Source organism: Poecile atricapillus, chromosome 11, assembly GCF_030490865.1.
Source record: "Poecile atricapillus isolate bPoeAtr1 chromosome 11, bPoeAtr1.hap1, whole genome shotgun sequence".
NCBI classification, from domain to species: domain Eukaryota; kingdom Metazoa; phylum Chordata; class Aves; order Passeriformes; family Paridae; genus Poecile; species Poecile atricapillus.
Genome location: NC_081259.1, coordinates 15,514,599 through 15,527,034, shown reverse-complemented (window position 1 = coordinate 15,527,034; position 12,436 = coordinate 15,514,599). Strand labels below are relative to the sequence as shown.

At 39.3% G+C, this 12,436-nt stretch overlaps 1 protein-coding gene across 4 annotated transcripts in view; it reads left to right on the top strand.

The window, feature by feature from the left end:
• Nucleotides 1–12,436, top strand: part of OTUD7A (OTU deubiquitinase 7A) — a 107,661-nt gene that overhangs the window by 32,862 nt on the left and 62,363 nt on the right. For 3 of the 4 annotated variants that reach the window (XM_058846837.1, XM_058846839.1, XM_058846836.1), the window contains exons 2-4: nucleotides 2,805–2,880; nucleotides 6,951–7,068; nucleotides 7,643–7,748. The gene's annotated coding sequence lies outside the window, so the exon portion shown is untranslated. The remainder of the gene's footprint in view (nucleotides 1–2,804; nucleotides 2,881–6,950; nucleotides 7,069–7,642; nucleotides 7,749–12,436) is intronic. The other variant, XM_058846838.1, reaches the window with a different exon arrangement.

The window sequence follows — 12,436 nt, the reverse complement described above, 5'->3', positions numbered from 1 at the left end:
TGAAGGATATAGGAAAATTATATTAAAGAAAAAGAAAAAGGGAGGAGGGGTGAGAAGCAGGCATTCAAATTTCCATGGAAGCTCTGTGTTTATGTAAAGTACAGCAGCTGCACTGCAAATTCCCCTCTATGGATGACCTCAGTTCTGAACAAGACAGACTGTTCTGGGTGCAGGTGTGATTACTGAATTATTTGTTCTGTTTTAGTGTCAGTCAGTTACAGAGAAGTATTATGGATAAAAATTGTGTCCACTGAATAAAGTGAATTCGTAGATTTGGTATTCCGTGGTTCACTATGTGCCTTCCTGCTATTGCAGAAATAGTTTATTTTATTCTCTTGAATTGCATTTGTTAAATAGGACAGACAAGAGGAAGTGACTCCAGCAACAACCTCTGAATACATCAGGCAGGCAGGCAGAAAGGCAGGATTGCACTGAAGATGGTGCTGGACATAAAAGACAGTTTTGACAGCTGAATTAAGATTTTTTTAAAGAGGTTTGTACATGCTGGCATTGAGAATTTTATGGTTTTTCTCCATGCTTCTTGAGAAACAGAGCTGTGAGAAATGCTCACTCCTAACACATGCATCCAGTCAGTCGTGGTTTGAATGTGATTATTCTTGTGAACCTGACAGCAGTTTTCCAGCTTACCTTAGATCACATTGGTCTTTTCCAGGTGTCTGTACTTATTTATTTTCTGTGTGCCTTTTATCTCTTACCAGTTTATGCAATTTTGTAGGAAAATCCTTTTCTTTCCTTAGTGTTTGGTGTAGACTGTCAGAGAGCAGGACTAATGTACTGAAAGGTGACTGCTTTTCTCCCACTTGTCTCCAACCAGCCAGGTGCAGTTAGACTGGCGAACCTGGGTTCCTGAACGGCTTTTCAGGGTCTTGGAAGAATCAGCACACATCTAGAACCCACAAAAGCGAGTCTTTGTAGAAAAATGGGTGCAGTTTTGTCCAAATCATTAACAAATTCAGTCTCTACTTTGGCAACCGTTTAAGAGAACTATTAACTGTAAGATGTGTGACTTCAGAAGCCAAGGCAAACTTGCACTTCTAGGAGGTTCTCCCTTTTATTGCTGAAAGAGCAATAAAAGGACATGGCATTTGAGGTGAGTGGTAGCCCTATAAGCCTTAGGTGTCTTTATGCATCCACTGTTCTGATCCTTCTCTCTTCAAATGTGGTCCTGACAGGACTGGCTTTGTGTGAGGCACAGAGCATTAGTACAGAAATGTGTGTGAAAATTTGCAAACATTTTTTTAAAAGGAAAGGGGACTAAGTTTCCTATGCAAAAAAACAATGTACTCATAAACACTTTTGTGTTGTATTTAATGAGCTTGCCATTATGCTGTGTGCTTTAAGTAAAAAATGGATGGAAAATGGAAGGACATTTGCCGAGACTGATTTTAAATACTGATCTTGTTTCTGATCCAGTGCAGTTTCTTTAAATGGTCTGACTCTAATTGAAGACATATAGGGAAACAGATCAGATATCTCTGAGGATTAACAAGGGTTTTAGGTGAGTAATGAATGATAAACAGGTCAAAGGAATGTGTAATCCAGTGCACTCATACTATAGCATGATTCTCCTGAGCATGAGAATTGCCTATTTTTCTTTTAAACCATCTGAAGCAGATAGATCTTCCTCATGAAATTGGTAATGCATTCTTGGTAGGACTTGGAAACACATCAGCATTTCCAATGGTGAGAAATAGTGGAAGAAGGATTTGGCAGGGTCAAGGACAGCTCGAGCACCACCCACTGCTGTTGGTGTTGGGAGTAGTGAGACACCGTGGTAAACAGCTGGGATTTTTCTGAGTCATTCATTCTCCATCCCCACCTCATCACTCTGTCTACCTGCGTGGGTGGCCAGGTACGTTTCCAGGCAAGGAAGTCATTAAAATTGATGTCACATCTCACAGTCACATTAGGGGGAGAGGGACATGTTTGTATCTTTTTCTTACCCGTTTTGGAGCCTTTTTGCACTCACCTGTGTGTTGTGTGTGATCATCCGTAAAAAGGGCAGGGGGGCAACACAGAGCTTTTATCCCTCACAAGGATCCCATAGCTTGTGTTTTTAGTCTCCCCTGTCTGTGGCATGCCAGGCACAAGGCTGCACATCCCTATTAAGATGTAGGAAGGGTCTTTATCAGAAACAGAACTGTGAATATCTTTGTATTCTTGTATTCATTTTCCCACCTACTTCCTGAGGGGTGGATGGTGGTTTTAGGTCGGTAGCAGTTGATCTGATCAAGAATATAAAGGTTAGGGGTGATACAATTAGGGACATGTCAACTTCAGCAGCTTTGTGCTTGAATCAACTCTGCCTCCTGCTGAGAAAAGCTGGTGCATAATAAAATATCAAGGCTGACTGTCTTGGAGCTTGATGAAGGTCACAAGTCAGGAGTTCATGGTGTGCTCACTGTCCTGCACTAACAACTTGTGTCTGTTAACACCAGGCTTGGACATTTTGTTTCAGAAAAGGCACCTCCGTGTAGAAACTTAGGGCAAGGTTGTTGCCTCAGCATAAGGCTGCAGTAACCTGGTATAGTATTTTGTGTATGTATTCTTTTGTTAGATGGTGTAAGGTGGAGCAGAGAGTCATCCTGCTTCTTTTAATGATAAAATCTGACACACCTGAGCCCAGGGAGGCCCCCTAGAAGAAGATACTGAAACCCCCCAGTAAGTGAGGTAGCACCATGCAGCATCCAGACAAGTTATATATAGCTTGAGATTAATAAGAATTGTTTCTTTATGGTCTTTGAACTTGTTTGCACATTTCTCATTTGTTCATTCTCTTTCAGGTAAGACAGTGAAGTCTTTAACTGCTACAGAAGAAGAGGGTCTGGAAAGAAAATGTCTCTGGCAAAAAAGTATCAGGTAACACTGGTAGTGGGGAAGCTTCTTAATTTTTCAAATATTTATCTGAACCAGTCTTGATGAACTGAGTTACACCTGAATTTGAAATTACAAGTTTAGAGGAAGGAAATCTTGAGCTCTTAGTCACTGAAACCAGAAAAGTGCCTGCTTTTAGTTTTTTATGTAAAGTGCTATGCTTTTGATATGCAAATGGTGCACTGTACTCTGTAACCTCAGTCTTCTAGAGAGCAAAAGGAAGGGCAGAGGAAAGTATGTGTGGTGCAGGAATTCAGCTGATATGGAGACAGGGTTCCTACTCTCTTTCACAATGCAGTCCTCAATTCCAGTAAAACACAAAGAGATCAAATCAGTTTGGACTCTGAGGGCAAGGATTGCCCTGTGCTGTAAAGGGCATTTGATAATTCCTGCATACCATGAGTATAAAAGGTAACTGAGCTGACTGAATGTTAAAGTAGCTGGAGCAAGCAGTAATAGAACAGAGTGGGTTGTAGCCGAGTGACAGCTCATCATATAATCATCATGTTTTCCACTTAGAGCATCTCTGAAAAACAAGAAAGATGGTTTCATAGCTTTTGGTTTTCCTCTAAAGGGATTTTGAGTAATTGTTCTTTGGAAAATCTTCAATGACATATGGGCTATAGGTACCTATTTTGAGTGATTGAAGGGTTATTGCCTGTGGTTCAAGATACATTCTTACGCAGACACACAGCTTTCATTAAATCATAGGGAGAATTTCCCTTAGTCATTTTTCTTTTTCCTTAATTGCTTTCCCTTGCACAGAGGTCAGGCTGTCTCTGCTGTTATTTCATGGTGTAGAAGCAATCACTGAGGAAAGCACAGATTTGTGCATCTTTTGGTGTCTTTGATCCATTCTTCCTCCTGCCCACATCTCACCCCCGAGAAGCTGCCAGAAGAATCCTAGACAGGCACAGATGGACCACCCGAGTGGTTCTTTGAGGGCAGCCCCCTGCCCTTCCCATGGCTCAGCTGTGCCATGGTGGGGAGCCAGGCCACTGTCCCCCCTTCTTCTCCCTCAATCCTCAGTTCCAAGAAGCTGATTGAGGAGGAAACAATGGTTCTTTAACTTTATAAAGCAGTAGCAGGTTCCCAGTTTTTACGGGAAGCTCTCACTAACCTCTAAGTCAGATGTTTTGGTTTTTTTTAGCATTATCAGGAGAGTGGCAATTGGAAAATGGCTTTATTGGGTGAAATAGGATTTAAAGGAAAATGGGTCTCATGAGATGAAGCTAAAATCAATAGGAGATTGCACTTTGTGCTGTGAGTCTTTACGAATCCCTGTATACTGTGTGGTCTAGTGTTAGGCTGGGAACTTGTCAGGTTTTGTACCCACAGGTGTGCTTTGCAGTTAATAAAATATTATTTTTTAAAAGTAAAGTTGCATTTATTATTTGTAAAGGTGAAGCTGTCCCTGTGAAGTTGATGAAGTATTGTAAAAACATCTGGAAGGGTGAAGCTGTGTTTTCCTGTGAAGTCAGCAAACTGGATGGTTGGTGCAGAGTGTAAGAGAGCAACAAGTGTTTGCTTTTGTATTCTTTCAGAAGGGTAGGTAGTTCTGTTAGCTGCAGTACACTCCACTGGATTGCTGAAGTTTGTGCAGCTCTCTAGCAATAGATTTTCCTGCTGCAGCCCACCACTGAAGTGTCTATATGCCTGTAAGTTGCTTTGTGATGGTTTTCAGTTACTGTTGGGGGGCTTTGATGTGTATAAGACTCAGAAATAGCTTTTTCTCAGAAATTTAGGGCAGATAAGTTAACTAGAAATCATCAGAAATTAGGAATATAAATGTCAAAAGTCATTCATCTTCTGCCACCTAGGAATGAATGAATCAAGGACATACATTCCCATTAATTTGAGAATTCTGAGCTTTCAGTGGCTAGGGGAAAAAAAGAGCTACTTATTTAATAGTGTTTTTGCAAGATGAATTTTTTCAATAAAGTGTAGGTGTTCACAGTTTTGGGGAGGCAAAAACAAGCTTCATGATCTTGTATTTATTTCTCAGTCATGTTTACAAACCCCTCAGACAATCACCAGAGCAGGTGTCACCAGATGGCCCAAACCAGTGGCACAGAGAAGGAAGAGGAATCCACCTGTTCAGGTCTTCTGAGTGTTAGCATCAGCTTTGAGTCAGTGCAGACTACTTTTGCTGGGAAAATGCTATAAGGCAGATATGTGGAGACTGGGAATCCACAATAACAACAATAACATCCATTGTTGGTTCAATTCAGATCATATCTATTTTATTTCAGAAGATGAATGTAGATAATTGATAAACCTGAGAGCTGAGATTTGGTATCTTTCCAGGATGGGCCTGGAAAAGTGCCTTTGCTTTTTGTGATAAAGAACTATGTGTAGTGTGCAGGTCTTAAAAAGAGAGTTTTCCCTTGTAAAAAGGTGTCCCTAGTTGTTGACCAGTCAGACATTTGCTGTGTTTTCTGTTACTTCATGCTGTTACTGCAGATGCTGACACATAACCAGACAGCTGCCTTGAAATGACACGTGCTCTGGGAGCTAAAGGGAATGTACAGAAAGCTTCCCAATATCTTGGTGACACTGCTTCTGTCACCAAAACCCTCATGAGTCATCAGAGATTGTCACATCTTGGTTATGCCATAAGCAAGACTCAGGTTGAATTTTGAAAGTATTAATAACCTCTATAGGAACTTACTGTAAATGTTTCATGTTCTTTCCAGAAAAATTGTCTTGCGATTGTTTCAGTTTGACTCCAGTGCCATTTGTTTTTCTTTCATTATGGATGAATCATCAAATAGCTGAATGTAGAATTGAACACTGAGGTCAAATTCACTGCTTGTATTGGCAATTACAATGTCATTTAAATCTGTAGTTCACACTTGTAAGAAGTTGTGGCTTTTGCTCAAGCCTCTTCATTGAAAGACACGTTTTGTATCTTCATGCCCATTGTTTGTGCTGTCATAAGAATTAAACCCAATTAGGATGACACCACTATTCTTTCTCTCATTTTCCTAACCTCTGTTTTATTACCTAGTGGATGCATGCAGACGTACAGCAATGGTGTTAACAGGAAGCAAAGAAATCACAAGAGACTATTCTCTGCAGCCCCTTATGTATTAATTTTCTCCTTCAGGTTTTTGCTATCTAGAGAGAAATCTGTTCTGGCTCTCTTTTAACCTCTGCAATTGGAACAGCTCTTTTTATTGGGCCTTCAGAGAGACCAAGGGGGACTTTGATGGACAGTGGCACTCTGAGTAGTCCTTACCAGTAATGCTGCTGTGCTGCCCTGGTGCCCTCTCATCCTGCTAGGCTGCTGCACACTCACAACTCTTTAGGAACAGCACACATGGAAGGCTTTGATTAATGGTGAACAGGCTAATAGAGAAACAATATTTAGTCAGTGTCAGAGAAAAAAATGACATTTGGTTACAGTATTGCTAAACAGGCTGTAAAATAAGAGTATGTGCATATAATTTTTGCTCTCTTAGCAGGTAAAGCAGATTAAAGCTGTATAAATTACAACATGCTCACATATCTAGTCAGGATGCAAAACACTTGAGATAAAGCTCATTAAACCACTTGGGTCTATGTTTCATGGTTAATTTAATTAATATTGAGAATTCTTTTAGAGCAGTCTGCAGTGCTTGTTGGTTTTGGGGATACTGTTCTTTTTTAAAAAAATCATATTAGTTTTTTTGAACAAAATGAGTAATTTTCAAACTGCAGGTGAATTTTTCATATGTAGTAAGGAACTAAATATATTTGATCTACTAGACTATTTGACTCAGTTCTACCACTGACAGTGCTGGTCAAACTGGTAGAAAACCAGCCCTCTAAACTGGATTTTGAGGTGTATTTCCTCTGTTTATCTAAACCAAAGGGGAAGGGGGCTGGATTCCTAAGAAGCTGCCATTTGATGTAAATAGCATAGAATTGTTTTTTCCACAATAGTACTACAGAAAAGTATTCCAGGGTCAGGCTGTGTAGTGAATATGACAAATGGATACAGAACAGCAAATTAGTGTCACTTTTGGAATAAAACAGTAAAACTTTTTCTGCTCTTCTCTCCATCCTCACAGGCACATGATACTGCAGAGATTCAAAATCAGAAGTAAATCAGCTGGACAGTTGCCTCTTGCCTTCCTAAATAGGCAAACATATTAGAAACAGAAGAAGGGGCCTACCTACCTCATTCCTGTGAGTAGCTATCAACATCCCCTCCACCCCTCAAATCAACATCTGCCAGGTAGTTGTTTTGGAATGCTGAGCATAATGATGTGGTGACGTAAACAAAAATTTTTATTTGTTTTCTTGTTGACAACAATTAAGTGTAACCAACCAAAGAAACCAACTAATAGTATTAACAGGCTACCAGCATGCCTGTTGCCTGTGGCTACACAGAGCTGATGGATGATGCATTGTTACTCATTAAATGAACCTTTATCTGTGTTTCCTAAAGCTTGGATGCTGCATAAGTTCCTAAAATCATCCATATCGTGTCCACGTTAGACAACTGCACTGATGCTGCAGTTGATGTGTCACTGCAGAAGCTGTTTGGGGCTCAGTTCTTTGCTTTTGTATTTCTTAGCAGTTCATTCTGTAATAACATGGTGTAATAACCCATTGTGAGGCTTGAACAGAAGATCCCCAGAGTGACCCCCCTTGGTCAGGGCAGTGAACAGAACAGTGTTTGCTGAATAGCTGCTGTCTAGCTGATATTCACCTGCTCTGAGTTGCCTTTTCCTTGCTGACTTCTCTGTCCTTCCTCCAGGGAGAAGGTGGGCTTGCTGGTGTGGATGCCTGCCTCGTTTGCTTCACCAAAATGAGTTAGGGCATGCAGGAGAGAAGGGAGACTTTTGCAAGCAGAACCTATCATGGTGAGTCAGATTTTGTCCCTGCTTTTGCTGTAGAGCTTCTCAGTGTTGCTACATTGCTTAAACCAAACCCTTCACACAGAACTCTCTCTTCCCTGGAAGAATGTTGCACATAACACTTCTTTGGCAGCAGTGATGGATTGAGAGGTTCTTCTCTACTGCTTTTGCCTCCCCTGCCACATGAGATCCATGAAAGTGCTAGGGAGGACCTTCAGCAAATGAAAGCAGCAAACTGAATGGAGCTGAAAATAATTACTCTCTACCATGTACACATGAAAAGTATGAGAAACTGGTCTGTAGCTTTGATTTGGATGCAGAGCATCTGTCTTGAACATTATACTAAAATTAAGTACATGGGAACTGTATTTTTAACTTTGAATTGCTAAATTCACTCTAAAATACGTCATGGAGATTAATTCTCCGTTACTACAGATGAAGTTTTCTGTCATTGTTCACCATGATTGTGAAGGAGTCCCAGCAGAACTCCTGACAGTCCCTAGCACTGCAGCATGGGCATTCTTCACTTAATTCTGCACTGGCATCTTCATTTAATGGATTTGTTTCTAATTTTGAAGCTTAACCTTGGGTTTGAAATTCACTGCAAAGAACTTTCTCAACCACAATAGAGAGTAATGAAACACAGTTTGCTATAGAAACATTGTCCTTCTCCCTCTTCCTCATGATAACTCTTTCTCATGTCTTGCCTTCATTTCTCCAGGTTTTCCCAGCCTTCCACTTCTGTGTTACCTCAGTTTTCACATCATCTCAGTACCTTGTACAGGTGTGTCAGTTCAAGCTTCTGGGCAGTGTTCCCACATACTGCACTCAGGCCTAAGCACTTGTGCATCTACAAATATGACAGTTGTGAATTAATTCAGGACTAATTTAAACAAAAACAAATGCAATATCTTCTGAAAAATGTTTACTTTCAAGCAGACCTTCATACCAAATGCTTGTAAACAGACTGGATTGTGTGTGGATAAGGAAAAAAGCAAAGTTACAATTCACAAATCTTTCTTTCTTACTTTCAAGCACTAATTTCTCCAGTTCCTTTGTTGTTTTGGGGGATTTTTTTTTTTAGGTGTTGTGGGGTTTTTTTGTATCTGACTGCCAGAGGTCTCTGCTTGAACATAGATTCCATGTCTGTCTCTGCTTGAACACAGATTCTTTGTCTCTTCCTTTCAGAAGTGGGACTTGATGTTCCAAACTGTCTTAAGGCTCTTGAACTATTGCTGAGCTCATCAGTTCTCTCTATAGCTGATGCACAAATTTTTTCCAAGCTCCACTCTCCTCTGTGCATACTGGATTTTATTTAAGCTTTTGAGGATTAAGTATGGTATTAGTAAAATCTTTGTGATTCTTGCTGAGAATTGTATAAGTATCCATTTTGATCATGGAGAAGCAGCTGTATCCATGTGTTGAATATAGAATTTTTCCTTTGGAGCCATTGTCACTTCAGAAGTCCTTGTGAGTTTGGACACTGCTCTCAGCATGTGCGAGTTCCTGTCTCTCTACTTGGGTGTCAGACTACTTTGATTTGCCCTTGCCAGATCACCAGCACTGAACAGATTGCATTGCTCTGTTCTGCTGGGACAAAGTCAATCCATGTTAATGGCTTCTTTAATCTTTTAAAAGTGATTATTTATTTGGGGCAATGTCTCCAGCGAATTCCATTATTTTGCTAGGGATAGTAGTCAAATAGAGATAAGCAGTGCCTGCATAAGACAAATCAGACTCTAATCTTGCCTCATTTTGTGCCTAATTCAACTGAAAAAAAATTCTCAGTTTGGTTCTCAGAAGTTGTAACATTGCATGGCTCATGTGGTTTACCTTCTTCAACCTTGATTTCAGGTAATGCTGGTTAGCCCTGTATGTACTACTGAATGTTATGTATCTAATCTAAGTCAAATTTATCCAATGTATCTTGTTGGTGTATCTGAATAGTCTAATTCTACTGTATACTTCTGTTAAATTTTGGTTTTTAAGGTCTAGCAGAGGGAAAAATTGGAGTAGACCAAGGAACCTGCAGACTTGAAGAAAAAAGAAGAAATTAAATTATCTATTATTCCACCTTGCATAAATCTTTTTAAATGGTATAAGTCTCTTTTAAGCTATTAATTGTTTTTGTAAAAATAGATCCTTCCTGGATATTCCTTTTACCAACTTCACAGAACTTAATTTCTCTGTGTGTCCCTTGGTGCCCTGCTTTAGATGCTAAATGTTCAAGCCACAGCTGCTGTTGTGTTGTGTTGAACTGTGAGAGCCCTTCAGGTCCTACTAAGCTCAGTGTCTATTTGAGCAAGGTGGGGTTCTGGCTTTTAAATAAGCCCAAGTATCTCTCACCCTTCCTCCCAGTGCCTCCCAGATGCTTCTCCTTTGCAAAGGAATTTCCAGGTTCTAGTTTGTTTCACACATCTGCATTAGGCAGCTGCTTTTTCCAGCAGGGCTGGTGACAGCATCACTCAAAGCACAACAAACTCCTGCCTACGAGTTGTTAGGAAACTGCCTTCTTTGGGATGTAGGCCATGTCCCAGAACTTTCCTGTAGTGAGGAGGTGGTTATCACTTTTAATTTTCTGATGCAGTTACTATAACTTGTAGTCAGAGTGATGAGACACAAATGTTATTCCATTTTATTTAAGTGCCATCTTGGTTGTTCCTGTGGTAGTATTTTTGCAGAAGTTGGCTTATTATAGAGCAGTGGCATTTGGTTTTGCAAGTAACTGGGACTTAATACCTACCACTACAGGCAGCTTACTCTTGAATTCATCATTTGACAGTTACTGTTCATTTTAGGCTGATTTAAGATAATGTACCATTTGATTATACTCTGAATTTCAATATTGAATTTGTCCTAGGAATCCTCATTAAGATACAATTAATAAAGACTAACTGCTGCATTAGGATACTTGGGCAGCTCTGCCTAACGTGGGTGGAAGTAGAACTGCGTTGTAATTACAGGCAATGCTCTGTCATTCTGAGATTTAATTTCTAGTTGGATTGGTTATTTTAATAACTGTCTATTATCAGACAATTACATTACATAATAGCAAAAATATTGTTATGGTGTGAGGTACATAATGTGACGGAGTGCAAACATGGAGATATAGAAAACATAAACATTCTAGTTAGTGCTCTTTACCTCTGCTACATGCCTTTACAGCATTCATCACTTATTTTGTCAGTGTGAACTGAATTCATTTACTCAGTTCTCATGAGATCAAATTACTTCTGCTATATATTAGAAGGAGAGTAAAATAATTCAAAGTCCTATTCCACAGTGAGAAATGAGATTCATTCTGTTTTGCACAAACTGTTTAAATCCTGTTTTTTACCACTGAATCCATGTCTCTTAAGCACAAACTTCACAGTGATTTTCAGGCCAGTGTATTTCTTCTCCTAGCCAGTACTGTCCAAGGTAATTTCTCATGGAATTTCAGGAAATTTTTGTTTGTCTTGAAGATTTCTTTCTCACAGTAAACTTATTTTTATGAGGTAGGTAGTTCTCAACCTGGGTGAAAAGAATTAAATGTACACTTTAAAAAAAATTCTCGCTGGACAATCTAACCATCAGGATATAATTTAATTTAAAAATATGGACTGGTTCAGTTTAGAGCAAGATCCTGTCATTGTACAGAAATATATCTTAATCTAAGAATCTTAATCCATGAAAATTACCAACATAGACCAGTAGAAGAATACATTTGAAGTATTTGATGCAGTATACTTTGATAGTATTTATACATACCTTTTATAGTTACTTAGCATTAAGTCCATGAGAATTTCTGTTCCATTGGTTTTGCTGTTAATAATATGATGTGCATATCAGCATGGTGTCTGCAGACAAAAATAGAGACAGCGGCTGCATGATGGAAGTATGATCTTTGTATCTCTTGAGGTATTACTATTTTACATAAGGTGCTTAGAAACCCTTTAATTTCTAATGTGTTAAACCTTTAAAGTCAGAGTGGTTTGAAATAAATATGTCCATCTGTTCTAGATGCTGCATGGTTCTCTAGTGGAGTTTTAGTATTGCACAACTAAATTATGGGTCAGCCTAAGTCCATTCAGTCTTATTTATGAGTAAATTAATGTGGTTTTGACATGGTTTGTGGTTTTTCTGAAAAGCCAGAAAGGATTTTACTGAATTAGATCAAAGCTATCCATACCTGATCTCTCAATGTTTTTAATGTATATAAGGGCAGAGAGCATATGGCTGGAGAAGCTGGCACTGTTTGTATTTCTAAAAGAAGAAAGCCAGTTTCATAGAGAAGACAGGGAATACCTTGTTTCCAAGTAAATCATCTCCTCTCACATTTCTTTGGAGCTACCTCTGTATATTTAAAGCATGGAAAACACATCATTTGTTTCATGTGGATGTTTAAAATCCTGAGAAACTTTGCCCAGAGAGAATAAAGTTTTGAGTAACTAAAATAAGTTACAGCATAAATTAGACCAGCAAGATTCTAAAAGCATCTCTTCATGGAGCAGTTAATTCTTTACAGAGCACTAGAGGAGCCTTAACACTCTTATAAGCTGAAACAGCTTCTGGCAAATAGTAAAGTTCAAGACTGAAAAGGGTCAAACAAACACTGTGGTGAAGTCCCAGGCACTTATTTCCTGGTCACATTTTGCTAAATTTGAAACTGAGTCTGCATCTTTTGCAAGATGTGTACCGCATGTAATTGTGTT